A 21,597-nucleotide genomic window follows, 5' to 3' on the forward strand; every position below is an offset into this window, starting at 1 on the left:
AACTCCCATGCTGGCTCTGCCGGACACTCTTCTCACTGCCCCCCCCTTCTCCTTCTCGGCCAGGCCAGTGCTATCAAATTTCAAGGTAGCACTGGCAGCTCTCTCTCTCTCTCTCTCCCTCCTGGGAAAGGGGCGCTGCCCGATGCCTCTCAGAGTTCTTCCACCCTTCCATAATCTATGGGGAACTCGCTCTTGTCCTGCCGGGGCCAGGGGTCTTCACCTCCCTTCTCTGCCCAAGGCTCCGGCCTACCTCCCTCCGGCCTCGTGGCTTCTCCTCCCCCACCCAGCCCGCAGCTGGGCAGGGGAGGTCTGACCTCTCCATCCACCGGGACCAAGAGAAAGTTCTCCTGGGAGTTCCTTGCTTTTAACCCCTGTGTTCTCAGAGGCGTATCCATATCCTCAATGGCCCAACCAGGTGCCAATATTCACATCTGAGCACCTATTGGTTTGACCACCACCTCCTCCCAAAAACTCACTTCCTCTCAAACCACGACAGATGATTAGACTGTATTGCATCTGAGTACTTTTAGAGGTTTACCCCTTGATTAGACTTAGGGAGAGGGAGGAAATACTGTCAGAAATGGAAAGGAGATATTTCAGCCTGGAAAGAGGTTATGTTTTCAAATTTTGACTTTCAGAACAGTGGCAGAATAATAAACATGTAGAGGTTCCTGGTTTTAGGCTCTGGTGTTCTTTCAGTGACAGAGAATGATGCCTCTGCTGCTGTGAGGGCTCTGGAACACCCAGTGCTGTGGAAACTTGGTTTGTCACTAGCTAACCCATGTCCTGAAACATGAGCTCAATTTCTTAGGCTGTACTTGCAAAAGGGCCAAAAGCTTGGTTTGCTACACACAGTTGTGCCCAAATTCCATTGCCCAGCATCGCCAGTGGAAATTCCCAAGGTTTTCACTACCAAGAGCAAAATCAGAACCAGGGTGGGGGGCAGTGGAAACAAAACCAGGGATGTAGCACCTCCCACTCTCCACCTGCGTGTTGGCCAGACATTGCCTCAGAATTATATCAGTCCTACCTGCCCCCTTTCTCCATCCCATCTGGGCCAGGAAAATCGTGCAGCTCCCTGCACAGCTCATCGTAAAGTTTAGGAAACACAAACTAGTTCCTCTTCTGGCCTAAACTCACAGAGCTCAAACACTTCCTCTAAGGGAAACGCCTTCTGAATCTCAAATTTCTCATGATTCAGAACTTACTCAGAGCCCTTCTTTCCAGCACATCTCACAAAAGGCACCATTTAGTTTTGCTGCCTCAAGATATTTCTATTCTGCAGCAGCAGCAGCAGAGTAGGACCAGGATGAGGAGGGAAACACACAAGAAAAGTTAACATTTGGCACTCCAAATGGCTGAAAGGTAAGGAAGGGATCCTGGCACATGGTGAGTCAAGAATAAAGAAAGTCAATCGTCAAGAAAAAAATCTGGGAAGGGTTGATACAACTGCACGTGAGAGGAGTATGCTCTGGGTAAAGAAGGGTTGCAGGGGACCAGCAGCATTGCAGGGGCTATGAAATCTCTAGAATACTATGGGTGGGTAGAGTGAAGCAAGGTTCATCAGATCCTTCTCCTGAATCCAGTAAGTGACTCTTACAGAATCTGGATATCAACAAATACATCAGAGCCAGGTGATTCACTCCATTTTGGTTGCTGTAAGTGCTGTGAAGTTCTGTATACAGAAAACAGTGATTCACAAAGGATGAGTAAGGCCCAGCAGTCTGTGGCAAGAACAGTGGAAACCTGCCAAGGCCATGGCAGCCCACGTGTTCTGTGTGTCACAGGATGGAGTGACATGCCAATCCCTTTTCCTCCTTATTTTCCATTGAAGTTTGTCCAGACTCCTGGCCAGAATCAAGGCCCATTGGATGCCCAGGTCATTTTGTACCAAGACACAGCTTCTGGTTCTGGGCAGAATCACTTCTGAAGGGCAAAAATAAAACATGGCATCAGTACTGTAGCTCTTGGTAGGAATTGAGGCTCTGGCTCTGCATGACACTGAGGAGGGCACAACAAGACTTTAGACAACAACCACTGTTCTTGACTAGGAACAGCAAGTGTATATGAGAGAGGCTAAATGAAAGAGGCCAAAGATATGTCCACTGAAGAGGAAATCAGTTGAAAGGGGCAGTCTTAGTTTCCTCAGCAAACTGCAATTCAAAGCCTTAATAAGTGAGGATATAAAAATGTAGATTTTGATATTGAGGTTATTTAATATTCCTGCTGACTCATTTACAAACAAAAAAAAAAGGTTATGTTTTGACTCCTTTGAAATGTTTTATACCTTCCAGCCCATGTTTATTTGTTGTTCGGTATGCCTACTTACAGCCACTGACACTGAATACACACAGAAAAATAGCTATCTTTATAAATTCCAGCTTCTCCCTCTGTGGAAAACTCCCAGAGCAGGATATGGCAGCTGTTTAGCTGCACACAACACCTCTGTGCACCACTTCAGGGTATGAAGGAGTGCAGATCCCCATATCCCATTGCCATTGAAAGATGAAAGTGTAGATGCTTAGGCTATAATTTACCATACCGAATTTGAGCAGTAAGCTAAGGTTAATAGCCCTACAACACTTGAGAAAAGTGTAAGTGATCTGTTAGAGAGCATGAGTGATTAGTAGATGGGTTTGTGTCACTGAGAAAGTGACGCCGTCAACACCACAGTGTCCACTAACAGTCATCACAGGGCACCCCCTTCACCCAGCCTAGTGAAATGGATGTGCTTCATCTCCCACATTTGCCAGCACCTTATAAAAATGGACCTAGGGTGATTCCATTGCCTTTTGTGTTGGTGACAACCAGAGGAACTGCTCAAATATGGATTCATACATCTCAAAAGAATCAATTTCCTGCTCCTCCCAAAGTCAGGTAAGGCTGCTGTCCCCATTTCATTACACCTGAGTCAGAGCTGCACTAAATTGCCTCAAACACCAGGAACTGCCATGGTGCTGCATCCAAGGTGATAAAGCCTGAACCATTGAAGATATGGCAAACTGAGATCAAAGAGCCACAGAATCACAGAATACTTTGGGTTGGAAAGGAATCTTAAAGATCATCCAGTTCCACCCTCCCCTGCCATGGGCAGGGACATCTTCCACTACCCCAGGTTGCTCTGAGCCCCATCCAGCCTGGCCTTGGACACTGCCAGGCTTGGGGCAGCCACAGCTTCTCCAGGCAACCTGTGCCAGGGCCTCACCATCCTCACACGGAACAATTTCTTCCCAATATCCAATCTAAACCTATTCTCTCTGTTCGTGTGAAGCCATTTCCCCTTGTCCTGTCACTCCAGGTCCTTGCCAAGGGTCTCTCTCCATCTTTTTTGGAGGCTCCCTTCAGGCACTGCAAGGCCACAATGAGATCACCCCAAAGCCTTCTCTTCTCCAGGCTGAACATTTCCAGTTCCCTCAGCCTTTCCTCCCAGCAGAGCTGCTCCATCCCTCTGATCCCCTTGGTGTCCCTGCTCTGGCCTGACTCCAGCAGCTCCCTGTCCTTCCTTTGCTGGACCTGGAGGCAGCTCTGCAGGTGGGGTCTCTGTTAATATGGACTTACAGACTTGCTCTAGTCCCACGATAGGACTCCAGCATGGGAGAATCCCCCTCTTCAAGTGAGAGGGAAAGAACAATAAGAAATTTTTGTCTGATCAGATTCACCAGAGTTATCTTCCAGAAAAATTTCTAGGTAAGAACTTTTCAACTGCAAACCTTTCCTTCCCAGCTTTTCCTTCCCAGCTTTCCTTCCCAAGCAAAACCAAACATAACAAAATTAAGTCAATAAAACAAACCAAAAAGTTTATGAAAGGATGGAAGTCTTTCCCTTTTCCATTTCTACCTTGTCTACCCCATCATACAAACTGACTAAAACAATGAATGATCTTTCTAATTGCATACCCTTTCTTAATGCAGATGTGAACCTAAACTTCCTTCTCAACAATTGGTTGTTTTTCTACTTGAGCCTTTCACAGTAGAACAGAAATAGATCTTATCTGATTCCAAAGGGATTGTTAGCAACGAGCACATTAGAAGGAAAACAGATGCTGAGGCAGAAGATATGTAGTTCTGCTCATATTTTTAATCAGATCTAGATGTTGTCCCCAAGTTAAGAAACACTGCAGCCAGGGTGGACCCACCCAGGGCTGAGTATGAGTTTAAACTGCTTCCACAGAGAGGTGTCACATCCAACAGGCAGAAGCTTTGAGCCATTCAAGTGTACAGAAGATACAATCCTGTTAAGGACAGTCTTTCCTCAACATCTTTAATCCTGCTGCCCTTGGATTTTGAGAAAATTTTGAAAAGGATGTATCTTTCAGCAGGCAAACCCCTCATTTGTCTATGTCACATACACACCTGAATACCTTTATTAGAAAGGTAAATAAGTGACATTTTTCAGTTTTCTAAGAACAGAAATTTAATTTTGTGGCTAAACAAAGGCAGCTGGATCAGAGCCACCATCTGCCCATGCTGTTAGAAATTCCTCTGAAGTCCCTAGTGTAATGCAGAGTGGTTCACAATGTGAAGAATGTACACAAAAGCTCTCACTCAGAGCCCAGTGAGCTCCAGTTGGGAAGGATTTTGGCCCCCTCATATCTGTCTCCTCCTTCCCTCTGCTGAGCTAAAGCACTAGGCATTAAGATGCTGAGCCAAAATGTAGCATTTCCTGCAGAGGTCTGGTTTAGAGGCATTTGAAATATGACAGTGCAGACTAAAACTCATGTTTTCTTGATGGCAAAGAGAGGAGGAGGAAAAAAAATATTTTCAAGGACACAATATTGCTTGGGTCATCCAGTCAGCAGCAGAAACTTGTTAACAGGACAATGAACACCAAATATACCAATAATTGGGTATCCCTGAATATTTGTGGGTGGCGTTTTCACTTTTAAGCCTTAAAGAAAGCTCATGACCTTGCAGTGGTACATCCCTATGGCAGAGAATCCTGTCCACTAATTCTTGCATTAAACCTTCATCTTGCCTTGAGAACAACTCAGATTAAATGGCAAGTCAGGGACTAGAACAGTGCAGGTTAGTATTTTGCCAATTTAGCAATAGTTGAACATAAGTTTAATCCTGGGTATGCCAGCCCATATAATTCTGGGCTGGGAAATGTTCTGTTTAATACATTTTTCCATTGTTTTCCCACCAGCACTTGAAACTTTACTAAGGCAGCATTTGATTTTTTTTACAGTTCATTTGTCTGCTACAAGTATCTTTAAAAACAGGCAGTTAAGCAGTGTAAGACCACAGATGGACACCACTAATCTTTGTAAAAGTGAGTAGAAGCCCCTTGTTTTCCATCACTGCTGCATCCATATCAAATGTGTGTCTGAACAGGCCAGCACAGGGTACACACTGCCCATGTTCCCAGCATTAGTGCTCATCTTTCCTTCACCAGCCCATTGGAAAGAGGAAAGGGGAATTTGCCATCTTCTCTGGATGACAGCTGCAGTTCTGAACTTTCACACCTAGAGCTGAGAGCTTGATTTTGAAGACAACCACAATAATGAATGAGGCAAACACTGCAATGGTGAAAAGGGAAGTTGTGGCCAGCACAAAACATTTTGTCTAATCTGGTGTGACACAGGAGACACCTTTTGTCCTTATGGCACTTTAATGGTTGACTCATTTAATTTCAGTTTGAAAAAGCTTTTTGAGATGACACCTCAGGGCAGGGTGTTTCCAGGATAGTTAACTTTGCTATTATTAACATTAAGACAGGCAAAAAAATAGCTTTTAAAATTAAAATATAAGTCTTATCCAGCAAAGCAAGCAGCTGTTCAGGCTTGGCTTCCTTCTTGATATACATTTAGTCAAATGCACTGAGCCTCCAAGGCACCAAAAATAAAATATCTGTAGTATGGCTTTCTGCACCCCCACATCCCCAGAATCCCAGCAGCTCACAGATATACAAAATCAGCCTAAAATCTGAGCAGCAGGGTCTCCAGTAGAATATACTTGTCTAGCTCAGAAGCTGGACTTTTATTAAACACAAACAAATAACCAAAACCTGGAGAAAGCTGCCACAATGCACCTTGTGCTCTGCTAGCCCCACCAGTGTTCTCAGATGGCCACAGTTCCTAGTATTTAATCATGCCAAAACTCACTTAGCCCTTGAAATCAGACAAGATCAAGCTTATGAAGTGTGGGAAGCTCCTCCAGCATTCACTCAGTGGCAATTTACTGTAACTCCAGTAATGAGTTCCTCCCATGAGGCACTTGCATATCTGAAGCACTATTTCCTGAGGCTGTCATGTCATTAATTTCCAGTGTTTATAGGCCAGTGGAGCTCCTGGATTTGCTGTGTGTGTGAAGGCTGTGAGATTCTAATGCATCTGCTGCAGTGCAGAGCATGGGTATCAAGTCCTCAGCACAACCTCTTCAGAGGGAGGAGTTCAAAACAGAGGACACCCCTAGAATGGATTACAAAAGTATGGTGAATATATTTGCTTTCAAATTATCCTTTAGGCCCAAAGCTAAACACTTGCTCATCAAAATTAGGTTTTTTACTTGGATTTTCAAAATCCTTCTAAGACAAATCAGATGGAGGAAATTTTCTTATATTCCCCCTTCCTGAGATCAAAAGTTTCAGAGTGAACCATTTCAGTCTGAGTGACTCTGAAAGAAACACCGCTATTGTTGCTGTAATGAAACATTTTGTTCCAGATTGGAGAAATCTCTCTCTTTTTTTTTCTTCCCCCTTTTTTTTTTTTTCATTTAAAGTAAGTTTTTTGGCCTGAGTAGATTTTTTTCTTTTACCTACCAAATTTTTTAATCAACCAAGTAAACAAAGAATGTAGTACTCCATCACCTCTTCTATGAGGAACTACAAAAGGATTTTAGGGAATCAGCAATGTGCCTGTACAACTATGGATTCTGACCAGAGGAGGGGAGATGCTGAAGGCAAGGAGAAGGTTAAACAGTAGAGTAAGCAGCATGTCAGGAAATGCAGAGAAAAGTGTAATTTATTTTTGTCCAGAAGCTTTTTTGCTTGACAGAAATTAAGAACCCCATTTTATAGGAGGTACCCATAGGACTTGCAGACTTAAAATAATTCCATCTAAATTTTAAATCAGAAAAAACAGTATTTCTGTTTAGGTGTGTGTGTCTGGTGGAAGGAGGGCACTCTTGGGGGTGGCCCTGCCTGGGCAGGAGGGTTGGACTGGATCATGTCCACAGGCCCCTGCCAACCCAAACAGTTCTGTGATTCTGTGACCATAAGTCATGCTATAGGATTTGGATCACAGCAGGAATTTGTAACCAGAAAATTCCTCAAGAAGTCTAAGTCCTCAGGGAGCATGTGATGATGTAACTGCTGTTTGATAGCTTTCTTATTGTTCTTCACTGTATTCCCCGCTTTGTGAATAACTTTTTTAGTTCTTGAAAGTAATATTTTTTAGAGTTCTCTTTGAAATAAGTACCAATTTTCCTCTCACAAAAAAAAAAAAAAAAAAGTTATTAGTTATTTATACCTACATCATCTCCTCTAAGGCAGTTTTTACTTGACTTTTAAACTTCCATAAAGTTAAGGAAGCAGATCATTGATCTGTTGATTCCTAACACTGCTGTAAGGTAGTGAACTTTTAATATATTGGTTTGTGGTAGCAACCAGGTAGTCCACATGAGTCCCTGCCTAAACATCCTATAGTCCAAGAAGGTAGAGAGGATGTTTCATGGGAGAAAGAGATATGGATTGGTCACACACAACATGGGATACACACCTGAATGCTGGACACATCAGCTTTTCTTGGGAGCAGCACAACAGCTGTGGTAAAAGTGGGATTTGATCCTGGCTTCCTTACACACATGGCAAAAGAAGTTCCAATGCTAAGATCCTGCAGTTCTTTTAAAATAACTGTCCAAAATAAAAAATATAAAATAGGCAGTGTTGTCTGGAAACGAACTGGAAAAATAAAGAAAGTTTAAGGAACAGAATTTTTAAACAAAATATGACTTTCCTTATACCTGAAGTTCTCCTCTCAGTCTCTGGAGTCCTCTGAGCCTTAGTCTGCTTTCCAGGGAGATTGGACAATGCACAACTTCTAGTCATACCTTTTGCCATCTTCCCCAGGCACTGTGGCAGACAAATGAAAGGCATTAGCCTTCTTTCCAGTTGTGCTCACTTGGAGGCTGAGTTCAACCACCCACCTACTCCCCAGTCCTTGTCAGCTGGTGATTTTTCACCTCTTCTCATCATCCTGCCGTTCCCAACATCCCATTAAACCATGCCTCTGTGTCTGCTGCCTTGCCTTTGCCCAAGAAAGCTCAGGACTGCAAGCCCTGATAAGTGAATCTAACCTTCAGCACAAATATCATCTCACATGACTCAGGTACACAATTAAGCTTTGCAAGATAAGGGGCTAATTAATTTAATTGCCAAACAGAAAGAGGGAACTCCTACTCAAGTTTGCCTGAAATCATGTTGTTAATTAATAATTTATTTATTTGCCATTTTACTTTGAAACCAGAAGGTAATGGAAATGTGAACAACAGCTCCCTGTTCCTCCCTTTAAAATTAGATTTTCCAGGTCAAATGGAAGCCTCTCTTTTAGTACATGTGGGAGGAAACAAGAAAAAAATACTTTCTGATGTTTCAGATAGAATTTTAAAGGCTCTGCTTTTACTTTAATCAAGAAGTAGTGGGATTAAACAACAATTAATACATTATCCTCTATCACGAGACCTTTCCACTAAACGTGATAGCGATAACAAATTGTTCTGTGGAAAAAAATTCTGAAATTGGGTGGCGTTAGCTAACCCCACTGAAGACATGTTTACTAGTGACTGATGCAGGATTCTGATAGCCAGAAGAATTTAGAACATACCTGATTTTTAGTGGAGCAGTTCAATGAATATATGTAATATCTGCTCAAATGGTGAAGGTTAAAAAATTGTATAATATGCATTTGAATAAACCACAAATCAAAATATGATTCCCAGAAGAAATGTTTCTAATTTTTTCTCCAATTTTCCCCAGGGATTTATTCAGGCTTTTTGCAAAATTTGTGTGTTGGAATAAATGCTAGTATTTTCCCTGTGAAATGGCCTGAGTTGGCCAGAAGTTCTCCAAAAGTAAGTGGAAGCAAAAATTTAATTATTTCTTCAGAATATATTTTTCCCAGCTTTACTTTAAGTCTGTTCTCTTGACACTGAAGATAATTTTTAATGTACAAATATCTTTTTTATAATGAAATTCAGTGTAGAAATGGTCCAGCACTCATTCACTACTTCTGTCCTGGAGCAGTGAAAAACCATACTTAATAACATATTTGCTGTCTATCTAGTAACAATTTCTGCAGCATCTTCTGGGATGCTAACACCCGGAGCAGCAGGAAAACAGTCAGCTGAGCAAATCATTCCAACTGTGTAGATTCATTGCAGTCTCACCAACTGTTTTCTTTTCCAACATAAAATGCATGAGCAAATGTGCCTGTTCTCAAGACTCCTCTGAGGAATTTTAAAGCTTTTCAACAATGATCACAGAATCACAAATGGTTAAAGATCATCCAGTTCAAATCCCCTGCCATGGGCAGGGACACCTCCACTGGACCAGGTTGTTTGGAGCCCCATCCAGCCTGGAACATTTCCAGGGGCAGCCACAGCTGCTCTGGGCAACCCATCCCAGGGCCTCACCACCCTCACAGGGAAGAATTTCTTCCCAATATCCAATCTAAACCTGTTCTCTGTCAGTGTGAAGCCATTCCCCCTTGTTCTGTCACTCCAGGCCCTTGTCAAGAGTCTCAGTCTTTCCTGTATGTTCCCTTCAGGCACTGGAAGGCCCCAATGAGGTCAGCCCAAACCTTCCCTCCTCCAGGCTGAATAACCCCAATTCCCTCAGCCCTTCCTCATAGCAGAGCTGCTCCATCCCCTTGGTGTCCCTGCTCTGGCCTGGCTCCAGCAGCTCCCTGTCCTTCCTATGCTGGGCCCAGGGCTGGACGCAGCTCTGCATGAGGGGCTCAGCAGAGAGGGGCAGAGGAGCAGAATCCCCTCCCTCACAGGGTAGAGAATGGTAGAGAGGAGCAGGCCAGCAGGCAGTGCTCCTCCTCAGCTGGATTTCTCCAGTAAGGGAATCTGTGGTCTCTCCCTCTCTGGGAAATGCCCAAACGCTGTCCCAGATGAAAAAGGAGAGACTGGACACACTCCTGGGCACTTTGTTTCTGTGGGAGATAAAGCAGCAGTCAAGGTTCTGAGGGGCAATTTGGAGCAAGGCTCTGCAGCCCGATACAGGACAGGGATAAGTTAGTCATGAGCACAGATGAAGAGTAATCCTGCATTAGTCATGCCACAGATAATAAGAGCTGGAAAATGATGACATGTGAGCCTCATGTAAAACCCACTTATGCTTAATTCTCTGCGCTGAATAAAAATTGTTCTAAAGAACAACGCATTCCTCTACAGAAAAATTCTTCACATTATGCCATTAACATCTCTGTCATCTTGATTTAGGCCATTTAAATGTCAGTAAGAGAAGTTAACACTGCCTAAGGGGAGCTCTGTCCCATTCACCAAAAATCTTTTTCTGTCATATTCGGCTTTCCTGCAGTGCCTCATGAAAAGATGCAACTTTTGCATGCAGGGGTAGATTTGTAGTGGGGTTACAGGGGAGAGGAATAGTGAATCCCCTTTCTCCCCCCATACTCCTCTCAAGTGCAGTATGAAATATAAAGAATTAGGATCTAATATGACTTGGTGTATCTCTGCCACCACTCTGGCCATGCTTTAGCCAGCCTGCCATGTGGAAATGCTTCCCTTCCACTTATTCCAGCCCTGAATGCCTTGATTCTCCAAAGGTGTGTTGTTACGTCCCAAAAAAAAAACCCCAAATGAAAAACCATGGATGATGAGGGAGCCCAAGTCACGTTTTGCATAAAAATACAAGGAGCCCATCTGCCTTGCAACCTTTTTGAATGCCAAAATATCCACAATTTCTACCATCAGACATGATTATTAGACATTAAACACACAGAAAATATCATAAGCCACAGAATCAATTAGGTGGAAAAGACTTCCAAGGTCATTGAGTCCAACCTTTATCCAGTGCATCCTTTGACCATGCTGGTGAGAGAGAAACTGGATTTGAAGGGCAGAATATTCCAGAGGGAAAGGGGATATACTGTATTGCTTTCTGAGGATGCAAGTTCAACATAAAAAGCTACAATGAATTTTTCTTTTGGCAAAAGTGGGTGTAGAGCCAGACAGCATTAAAACCTCTGAGGTAAAATTTGAAAATGTTAGCAGATTATTAGCAGTGTATTAAAAAAAAAAAAAAACTGTGCAGAAAGCTGCAGTGCTGAATTAATGAAGTGCTACCCTCTCAATCCCTTGAAGCCTGTTTGAAGAAAGTCTCTGAATCTCCTGCCACAAGGTCCCCCTACCTGAAGCCATGGGGTTTTATGGTGTAGACCACACTCAACCAGGTGCTTCCTACCTGCTGAAGTTCCAGGTTTGTCCCATCTGCAGGAGAATTTCAGAGCAGGGGCTCAAAGGCATCTTTGAGTTAAAACAAATATTATAAACAACAAACCTTGGGTTTTGGGAGAGCTGTACCTACTCCTGCAGCTGTCTCTAAAGGTAATGTGTAGCCTGAGACTCATAGGAAATGTATTTTACCCATCCTTCTGGAGACTGAACTTCTGAAACACTGTCACAGCATTTTTTCCTAATGACTTTGTGTATTTGTTCTTGAAGAACAACAACAACTTTGGGGGTGGGGAGGAGAAGAGAAAAATGTTCTCTGAAGATGCTGTTTCTGGAGGTTACTTTTAGTAAGCCTGGAGTCTGCTGCCACTAAAATCAGCAAGAAAGTTATCACTGGCACCAGTGGGAACAAGAGGTCGTGCAGCAGTTTTACATTCAGAGGCTGGGTTAGGAAGTCTTTTGTTCTTGCCTCTGGTTTGTATGTCTTGTTTACACAGGGCAGTTCATGCCAATAAAAGGACTAACCACCACTAACAAGAAGCTGTAACACATAACCCAGTGAGTATGGGATGGATTGTGTTACAGCAGGGAGGGGGGTATTTGTAGCACTGTGTTATACTAGGATGCTGCTTCCCCACATGGGGAGCATATTCTCCAGTGGTTAAATTGAAGCAGGGTCTAATTTATTTGTACTGAATCACTCCTCCTGTACCCACCCCTGAACATCCTCTCCCTGGGAACAAGGCAGCCTGAAGGTATTAATCTCCTAGCACCAATGCCTGCCTGGTGAATATGCCAAGCAGGAGGTTTCAAAGGCATTTCCCCACATCAGGGAACTGACAGAGCTCCTGTCTCTTAGGATTTTTACACTCTCATGGAAATAAAAGTGCTGTGATCGACACAGTAGCATCCACCCCATCCCTGCAACCCCCCTGCCTCACATGCTTCAACTTTGCCATCTTTCCTTTACACACCCTGGATTTCTCTTTGAGGTCTTTCTCTGAGTCCCAGGCTCTTCATTTAAGCATACAAAGGGAGGCTCTGCATGGTCCCTCTCTTATCTGCTCCCTTCTCTCTCAATCTGTTCTCAACCTCAGCCCTTCTCTTCCACTTCACAGTGTTTTTATTCGCCCAAATTCACTTTTCTCCATACCTCCTTCACTGTCTCCTAGCTCCCCCTTTCTGTTTCCATCAGCTTGGCTTGCACTCTCAGCATCCCTTCCTTCCTCCTTCTCAGAGTTACACTTGGTATGCCTTGTACCCCCTTTGCCATGACCTTTAAGTTTTCCCACACCAATATCTGTTATCTAACAGGTGCCCCCCTGCCATCTCCAGGCATGTCAAACATCAGGCTGTGCAAAGCATCCCTGTGAGGGCTTTGAATCTCCAAGCAGGAAACCCAAGGCAGTGCTGTATGAACTGAGCTCTCTCCAAGGGTATGTCTGGTACCTCGGGGTCTGGGCTCTTTTTTGCTCCTATAAAAACTGGAGACTCCAGCCTGGAGTAGAGGGCAATCCTGCTCTCAGACAAGCACCTTCAAGCTTTGCTATCAACCCACAACAAGGGTAATCCTGCATTTTTCTTGCAGTGTCTGCTTAGTGTCATCAGGGTCTCCTCGATTTGCAGCGAGGAGTCCAGGTGTGGGATTCATCTGAGACATGGCCAAGATATTGCAACATGCTCTGTGCTGCTGCACAAAGTGGGTTTAACTTTCACTGTCTTCTAAGGAAAAAGCTATAAAAGAATTACTCTCTTTGCTAAAAGATTTATGTTCTTTTCTGTCATCCCTCTGTGTTACTAGTATGTCTTTCACTAATATCTTCTCTCACTAATACATCCTTTTCATTTCCTCACTTCCCTTTCTTCCTCCCAGCCAATTTACAAACCCTTTGGCAATGGCAGAGCTGTATGGGAATAGCTTCACACTGACAGAAAACAGGTTTACATTGGATATGAGAAAGAAATTCTTCCTGTGAGGCCCTGGGACAGGTTGCCCAGAGAAGCTGTGGCTGCCCAGCTTGGATGGGGCTCTGAGCAAGCTGGGATAATGGAGGGACTCTGGCAGGCCGTTGAAGCTGGCTGATCTTTAAGGTCCCTTCCAACCTAAACCATTGCATGACTCTATGAAAGGGTCAGGGAAGCAGCATCCAGCTTTGCAAATGAGGTCATTACAGTCAAAGCTGGAAATTTAACCCAATTGCTGATAGGATTGGGCTGACTCCCAGTGGTTTGTTTCTCAGGAGACACCCAGTCTGGGTTTGGTCACTCTGTCTGCAAACACAGCTTTAGCTCTTAAGCCCTGATCTTCTTCCCAGCACAGATATAAAATCCAGCAGATAAAAGCTGGGATCCTCTTCCTGTACCTTCCCCAATAAAGGAAGAATTTCTATTCCCTGCAGAAGGTTTGTGCAGAAGGTGGTTGGTCTGTGTATGCTGCTTGATATTCAGTTAACCAGCAGGTCCAGGCTGCAGTAAGTCCTAGTTTGTGTTGTTTGTTAAGGAATTTTCAGCAAAATTTCTGCTATAAAATATCACCATGGCAAAAAGAAACCTTTCATTGCAATGTTTTCATTCAGTGAAAACTCTGAGGATGCAGAATCCTGGGTCCAGGAGGAAAACCCTGATAAAAAGCAGTGTGAAAGGGTGAGTCTATTTTCCTTGGGTTTACCTCTCAACACCTGGATTAGGCAGGAAACTTCATCCTGAGTCTCCTGTCCCTCCTTTACTCCAGCAAAGCCACATCCAAAGGGATCTTTCTAGCCCAGAGCAGGTGTTTCATAGTTTTCCCTGCTGGAGTGTATCTAAGCTGCATAAATACTTAAACACTTGCTGAGAGAGGAGAGCGTTTTGCAAGAGATTGGTTTGACTGTGCTGTTGTTCAGGCATTCACACAGGATGTGGGAAACTGAGGTTCAGGTCCCTGCCTCAATGAATATTGAATTATTTATGAAAAGAGGATCAGATGCAGTAGGGAGGAGTAAGACACAGTAATGCCTCTGGAGTTGGGGCACTTATAGGGCATGTTGGAGAGGGCAGAGCAAGATCTCATCCCCAACTATCCCACATTCCTGGTGACTGTCCCAGCCATGGCCGGCTCACTTGCTCTGTTACCTCAGACGAAACTTTCAGAGCTTGCCCCTGTCCCACTGAAAAAGTTGTAAAACTTCTGTGTAGTACAAATTACTCCAGTTCTGGCATTTTTCAGCTTTCCAGTCCTCTGGTTTTCAGTGTAAATGTTCTTTTACCCTGTACAAATATTTAAAATGCAAATTAAAAGATTTCTGTCTTCCCTGTGACCTCTCAAGGAAGCAGTCTGAATGGTTTGTTGTATTTTCAGCCTGGATTCCAGGGCCTACAGGTCTGGGCTTCTGAGTACTCCTGTGGCTGAGGAAAAAATAATTTAAAAAAATAAAATTAATGGGGTTTATGTTTGGTTTGGACAGTCATAATGCTTGAGGTCAGGCTTAGCTTACAGGAGCAATTTCCACAGACTAACCCTCCCAAGCTGTGTCTTATAAAGTTCTTTAGGATCAGGAAAGGAGGTTGTAAAAATAAAACACCCACTCTAAAGAAACATGAATATTATGCTCTCAGCTTCACCACAGAGGCATTGGTTTATCAACTACAGGCACTCCTCAAGGAGTCCAGGAGCTTGGGCTCACTGTTCCACAAGAAGTTCACATGCAGAGGAAGTAGTGGACATTTTGTGGCAGGTGGGGTGAACTTTTGAGTTTCATGGTGTCTCTGGACTTTCTTCCCAATCCTCTACTCTCCTTCAGCTTGACACCCCCTTTTTATGCTTGCTGTTTGCTCCAGGTCAGAGAATTTATGAATTTATGATGTGAAATCTCAAAGCTTCATCCTTACTTATGTTCACCCAGTCATCCCAGGTAGTTTTTGCTTGGCCACTGTAGTCTTCAGTGTGACTTCAAGACTGTCAGATCTCACTTTTCTGCTCATCCCCACAAATACAGGTGGTAGTGGTCCCTGGCTGCTGACTTCAGTAAACATTGGTTCTCTTCAAAGCTTCCACCAGCTAAATGCCTTCAAAACCATAAAATTCTTCATAGAGCAAATGGGTTGTGCATATTCATATCACTGCTTCTTCATCTGCCAGCTTGCTGAAATCATCTTTAACTTAGCAAGGAGTGTAAAACTGAAGGTGTCGCTATCCATCAGGCAGGGATGGATCTCTTGGCAGACAGGGATAGCTCCGCTTTGAGGCAGAGAAAGGACATAAGTGACATAAGCACCCAAACTTCCCATCTGGTCAGTGACTAGGGCAGCTCTGTGCTCAAAGGAGCTAAAGAAGGGCCCAGATCTCATAGACTGCTCCTAAACAGGAGGTGACTGCCTGCAGACTGGAGTTAGGACTAGTTAGGAAAGGTCAGTTCCATGCCAGTTCTTTCCTAGCACAGGCAGTGACCTTCCAGCTCCCAGGGATGCTCCCAGACACACACAGGTTTAACACAACAGACACAGCCTTGTTACCAAACCCAGTAGGATGAAGGACCTCGCTTTTATCTTACTGAATTCAGAAAACCTCCAGCTTGTGGGGAAAGGTAAGATATGTCCTATTTTGCTGCTTTGTGAAAGGCCATTTAGCATTAAACATGTAGAAGAGGAGGTAAAATTTGTTGCACAATCCATCACCCTGACCTTTGCAGGAAATAAACCTCTGCTTTGGAGCTCATCAACAACAACTCATGGCGTGATTTACTGCTGGGGCTCCCTAATTTTATGCTAATGCAAGTCTATTGATTTCTGCAGATTTGAAGTGTTATTATATGGGAGGAACACGAAAATAAACTGAGCACTCGGTGTGATGAGGGGACTGTGTGACACAGAGCTTGCCTGTGTTTTACAATTTTATCATCTGGCTTAATGAAAACCACTAGTTCTCCATGCACTCCTCAATACCATCAGTCTAAGCATGGTGTTAGTTTAAAAAAGTGATAAATTACCTTCTCTTACTGCTGCCTGGATCTAAAGCTATTAGTGAATTACTGCCAGTAGGTATTTACAGAGAAAAAAGAAAAAGAAGAAATTAAAATCAATTCAGCAAATGCCCCTAAGTTGTACAAACAAAGGAAGATTTGTAAATTACCCGTGCTCAGCATATCTGTCACCAATGGGGATGACAATGTTTGGCAGAATTTTTCCAGTTGATTTGTGACCACCCTGGAGAGCAGTGAAAGTTGGCTGAAATTCTTGAGCTGCCACTTATTTTTCTATTTGTTTGTTGAGGTTTTTTTGTTACTGCACTGAGCACAAATGTTCTCCTTTGGGCTGCTTCTCTGCCTTCTGGTTCATGCTGGAGAAGAAAACACATAAATCCCTTCACAGCTGCTATTCTAGCTTATCAAAGACCCACTTAAAACACATTAGAGTCAAAGAAAGGCTGCTGTGCAGCAGACACGGGACAACAGAATGAAAAGTTGATGTAAAAACAACTCCTTTGCAAAGCAAATTTTAGAAAGTAGAGTTTAGTGTGAAGCAGAAAAAGACATACACATTAATTTAACCATATGACTAGGAATAAGGAGCACAAAGATTCTTCTTACTGGGGAAAAAAAATCCATGGGACCTCCTCAGGTGGAAGAGCATATTCATTACATTTCTGGCAGTGGAATCTCAGTAGGATAGAGAAAGGGTGTCTCAGTTTTTGAGAGAACGAGCTTTGTACCTCACACTTTGTTCAGAAGCTTGCTTTGGTCTCAGTGTCTGGCTTCTAACACCTGCATGGATTCATTTCCACCACAAGCTCCTGTGTACATCTTCTTTCAGGATGATGACTGTCAAAACAAAGCCATGAATTCAACCACTGGCACTTCCCTTTCTCCATGGTCTTACCCCCAGTACAAACTAGAAATTTAAAAAAAAAGAAACTAAAACTGTGCCTTCTTTTTATAGGAAGTTTCTGGATTTTGGCAGAATATGGAATAAGGAATATGGCTAGGGTAAAATAATTATCCAAAGAGCAGAAGAGGAGTTTAATGCTATGGGGATAGAATAATAGTACTACTAAATTTCCAGGAAATAATGGGGAAACAGTAAAACCATTTCCATGCAAGCTCAGAAGACCAAACAGGAAAATTATCTAGAGTTACTGAATTTCACTGACCAAGGCCAAAATTTGAGATTCCAACAGGAGGATGTTCATGCAGGGTGGTAAGGGATAGACCCACAGTTCCAGAACTGTTTGGATTCAGCTGACAGCAGTTCTGAGTTACAAGGTGAGTTGGTGTCATAGAATGGATCAAAAACTGACATTCATTCATTCATTCATTCATTCATTTCTTTGCATTCATTCATTCGTTCATTCGTTCATTCATCATTGGGTACACAAAGGAATATTTTCCTTACCCTGCATCCATCAGCTCAGTCTCAAACAGCTGGCAAAGACTGGTGAGGTACAGGCATGACTACCTAAAATCAGGAAACAATTCAGGGAACAAAGGAGAAGAGCTTTACTTAGGTTCCCATCCTAGCTCCCAGTTAGCCTTAGAACCTGCAGCAAAGGACCTTGTCTCTTGCCTTTCACCCAAGGTGCTGCCTGTGGAATATTTAGTTCCACAGCTGGGTTGGTCCTCTAGTACACACACACACTCTTGGTGCACTTCCAAAAGTTTTCTGGTCTGCTAGAGCATGAAGGGGAAATAAATAGCACACACAAACTGCCTTCCCATTGCAAGCAGAGAAGATCAGACTCTCAGACCACAACAGCAGAGTGTGGCCAGTCCCCTGCAGCCAAACATCCCCTCAGTCAAGCTGGGCCCATTGCTTGCTGTTCTCCAGCATTATCAGGGAGTATTATCGCTCATATCAACCCCCAAGTCCTTCAAATTCCACTGCAAGGTGTGGCAGACAGTATGATGGCACCCACCAAAGTAAAATGAACCCCAAATCTCTGCAGCTGGGGGCTGTGACAGGAGCAGGGGTGCGGGACTGTCCTTTTTCTCTGGCTGGAAGGGAAAGAGTGATGAGCACAGGAGAGCAGCTGCAGGAATCCCAAGCTGTGCTTGCCATTTCTTATTCTGCTTGGGAAATTGGGATATGGTCAGGAGTGAGTCTGAGGGGTGGGGGAGCAGAAGGATTAGGGACAGGAGGCGTTTGGTGTGGGAAGCCCAGGCGCCGTGCAGCCGTGAATCCAGGGCTGACAGCAGGCACAGCAGGACTGTCACGTTCCCACTCTGCCTGGAATTATTTCAATACCAGCATCTCTTCCATAAAACTCTTTCACACCTTCTTCAAATGTGTAAAAGTAAACAAACTCCCACTATGGGTAAAAAAACTCTGCCAGTGTAAGAAACCTCGAGCAGGTTTTTTTAAGCTGAGGAAAAGTTCACAAAGATTGTGCTGGCTTGTTAAGCTGTATGTGCATGAGGATTTTGTGACTTGCTCTCACTATTCACAGGACTTAGCCTGGCTTCCCATATGTTTGCACAAATATATTGCAAAATATCCCTTTTACTCTCTTCAAAGAGAAACATTTTTTTTTTCACCAGTATTTGCTCTGAGTTGAGCTCATCCTTTGTGAGATGCAAAGGATGTGCCCCTGCAAAACTGAATGGAGAATTACATGGGATCATGTTTTGGTATCTGTGAGATTTGGTGGGTACAGAGGCATATCCATAGGGTGAACCAAATTCCATTGTTTCTTTGATTAATTTCCAACCACCGAGAGTAAGGCAGTTAAACATGTGAACTCAACTGAGATTTTAATCCAAGTTTTCCACTGAAAATTTCCATGGCTTAAAATCATGTATTTCTTCAAACAGTAACATGCAATAAAGTACAATACATGCCCCCACCACTAAGCAAAACCAAAATCTACAAGACCCTGTGTGTTTTCAACAACTCAAATACTGGGAGCCCTTGGATCCAATGCAAGCAGGACACACTTTCGTTTGCCTCCTGTTCTTCAGGGCATTTCTGTGTAGTGTAAGTGCTCAGAGGGAATAAGAACATGAAATGACCTGAGAGAAAGCTCAGTGCCTCAAGGTCTACACATATTCCAAAAAGTGGTAAAGAAACTGTTGCCGTAAAAAAGTTCATTTGCCTTGCAGCTGGAGAAGAAAACAAGGGACAAAGATTCTTTCATAACTCCAAGAAGGTCCTTTGATACACAGACAGCTCAGGCTGATGCTGAGCAGGGCTAAAGGATTTGGCAAAGGCATGCACAGAAACACCACCTGCACCACATGATTGTTGTATCACTGCTACTCTGCACTTCATAAAATCAGAAAATCACAGAAAGGTTTGGGTTGGAAGGGATCTTAAAGATCATCCAGTTCCACCCTCCCCTGCCATGGGCAGGGACATCTTCCACTACCCCAGGTTGCTCTGAGCCCCATCCAGCCTGGCCTTGGACACTGCCAGGCTTGGGGCAGCCACAGCTTCTCCAGGCAACCTGTGCCAGGGCCTCACCATCCTCACACGGAACAATTTCTTCCCAATATCCAATCTAAACCTATTCTCTCTGTCCGTGTGAAGCCATTCTCCCTTGTCCCGTCACTCCAGGTCCTTGTCAAGGGTCTCTCTCCATCTTTTTTGGAGGGTCCCTTAAGGAGCCACAATGGAAAGGCCCCAGTGAGGTCACCTCAAAGCCTTCTCTTCTCCAGGCTGAACAATCTCAATTCCCTCAGCCTTTCCTCCCAGCAGAGCTGCTCCATCCCTCTGATCCCCTTGGTGTCCCTGCTCTGGCCTGACTCCAGCAGCTCCCTGTCCTTCCTGTGCTGGGCCCAGGGCTGGATGCAGCCCTGCAAGTGGGGATGAGCAGAGCAGGGCAGAGGGGCAGAATCCCCCCCACTCAGAGTGTCTCCACTCTACTTCTAATGATGGTCTTTGTAGTGTTAAATGTGGGCTTGGGAGTCATCTACATGAGCTCCTCAGACCCGTGTGGCAGCAGAAGTCTCACAAGAGAGAATCAGCCATTACTTTGTGAAGGGCTGGCACAATGGGTGCTGACAAAGGCACTCCATGGAGCCAGGGCCTTGCTTTCTCCAACAGTCAAGCTAAAGGCAAGATACATAAAATCACTGCTTCTAAAAGGGCATGTAAACTCCAGAAACAGAACGTAGGGCCACGCTCCCAAAGACTTTGCCAGTCTTCTTCTCGGGGAGCAATCCTGACATAAATCCACTCGCCAGTATAAAGAATAGGAACTGCTTCTTTGGAGGGGGAAAGACACTTTCATTTGTCAGAGAGGAGCAGAAAGGGTAGAAACTGTTTAAGAAAATACCTTTCTTGCATTTCAGGACACTGGGGAACACTGTGGGAGCACTGTGGGAACACTGGGGAGCTGTGACAGTGTTTTGGGTCTTGAAATACAGGTCTAAGGAAAAGAAAGGAAAGTTTGTTTCATCTAGATGTGGAGTCCAGAATAATTACTTGTCTCCTCTGCCTTCCTATGTCACCTAGATGCAGGCAGTGGGAAGAGTTTTGCTGAGGGAACTCTCAGGTGCCACCATGTTTGCCTCAGAGTAGATGTGTGCAGGTGTTTTAGAACTGTCCCTGTTTGAGGGGGATAAACAACTGAGCTGTTTCTACTGGTTTAAGAGTGGGCAAATTTCATAACTTCCACCTTGCACACAAAGATTTGAGACCAAACTGAAGAAGTTCCACTTCCGCTAACAGAGGAGGCACTATGCATTTACACTTTACAGTTCCCTCTGTCACTGCTGACTTGGAAAAAACAGTAGCTAGGCAAAGTGTGGCTTCACCTGGAGCCTGTGCTCCACGGTCCTTTCCATCCTGTGGATTAAATTTCCTTGTGAAGCCATCAGAGGATTGCATGGGGTTTTGCTAGGAAAACTGCAGCATTAGCATGTGACCTGAGGATGATATAATCACTGAAACCATTTTAATGGTCATTTTTGTATCCTCAGGGAGGGACGAGGCGTGTTTAATATGGCACCTGGCTGCACCCTGGCAGCCAGGAGGGACATCCCTGTCCCGGGCGCACCAGGCCCAGCATGGCCAGCCAGGCCCAGGGTGGGAAATGTCCCACTCCGCTCTGGGCTGGGGCAGCTTTGGGTGCCACAATAGTAGCAAGATCTAAAGCTATTACAGAGCTGGGTCAGGAGAGAGTTGGGTTGAATTTCAGGAAGAGATTCTTCCCCCAGAGGGTGGCTGGACACTGAACAGGCTCCCCCAGGCAGTGCTCACAGCACAAAGCCAG

The 21,597-nt window shown here is 44.2% G+C and overlaps 1 protein-coding gene across 1 annotated transcript in view; it reads right to left on the reverse strand.

Annotated features, from left to right (window-relative positions):
- Positions 1 to 21,597, reverse strand: part of LOC119708264 (potassium voltage-gated channel subfamily A member 6-like) — a 78,215-nt gene that overhangs the window by 4,641 nt on the left and 51,977 nt on the right. Inside the window, exons 3-6 of the mRNA XM_038154430.1 lie at positions 17,781 to 17,843; positions 17,101 to 17,209; positions 16,522 to 16,728; positions 7,718 to 8,070 (exon numbers count right to left, since the gene is read on the reverse strand). The gene's annotated coding sequence lies outside the window, so the exon portion shown is untranslated. The remainder of the gene's footprint in view (positions 1 to 7,717; positions 8,071 to 16,521; positions 16,729 to 17,100; positions 17,210 to 17,780; positions 17,844 to 21,597) is intronic.

The sequence above is a fragment of the Motacilla alba genome, chromosome 1A (genome assembly GCF_015832195.1).
Source record: "Motacilla alba alba isolate MOTALB_02 chromosome 1A, Motacilla_alba_V1.0_pri, whole genome shotgun sequence".
Lineage (NCBI taxonomy): Eukaryota > Metazoa > Chordata > Aves > Passeriformes > Motacillidae > Motacilla > Motacilla alba.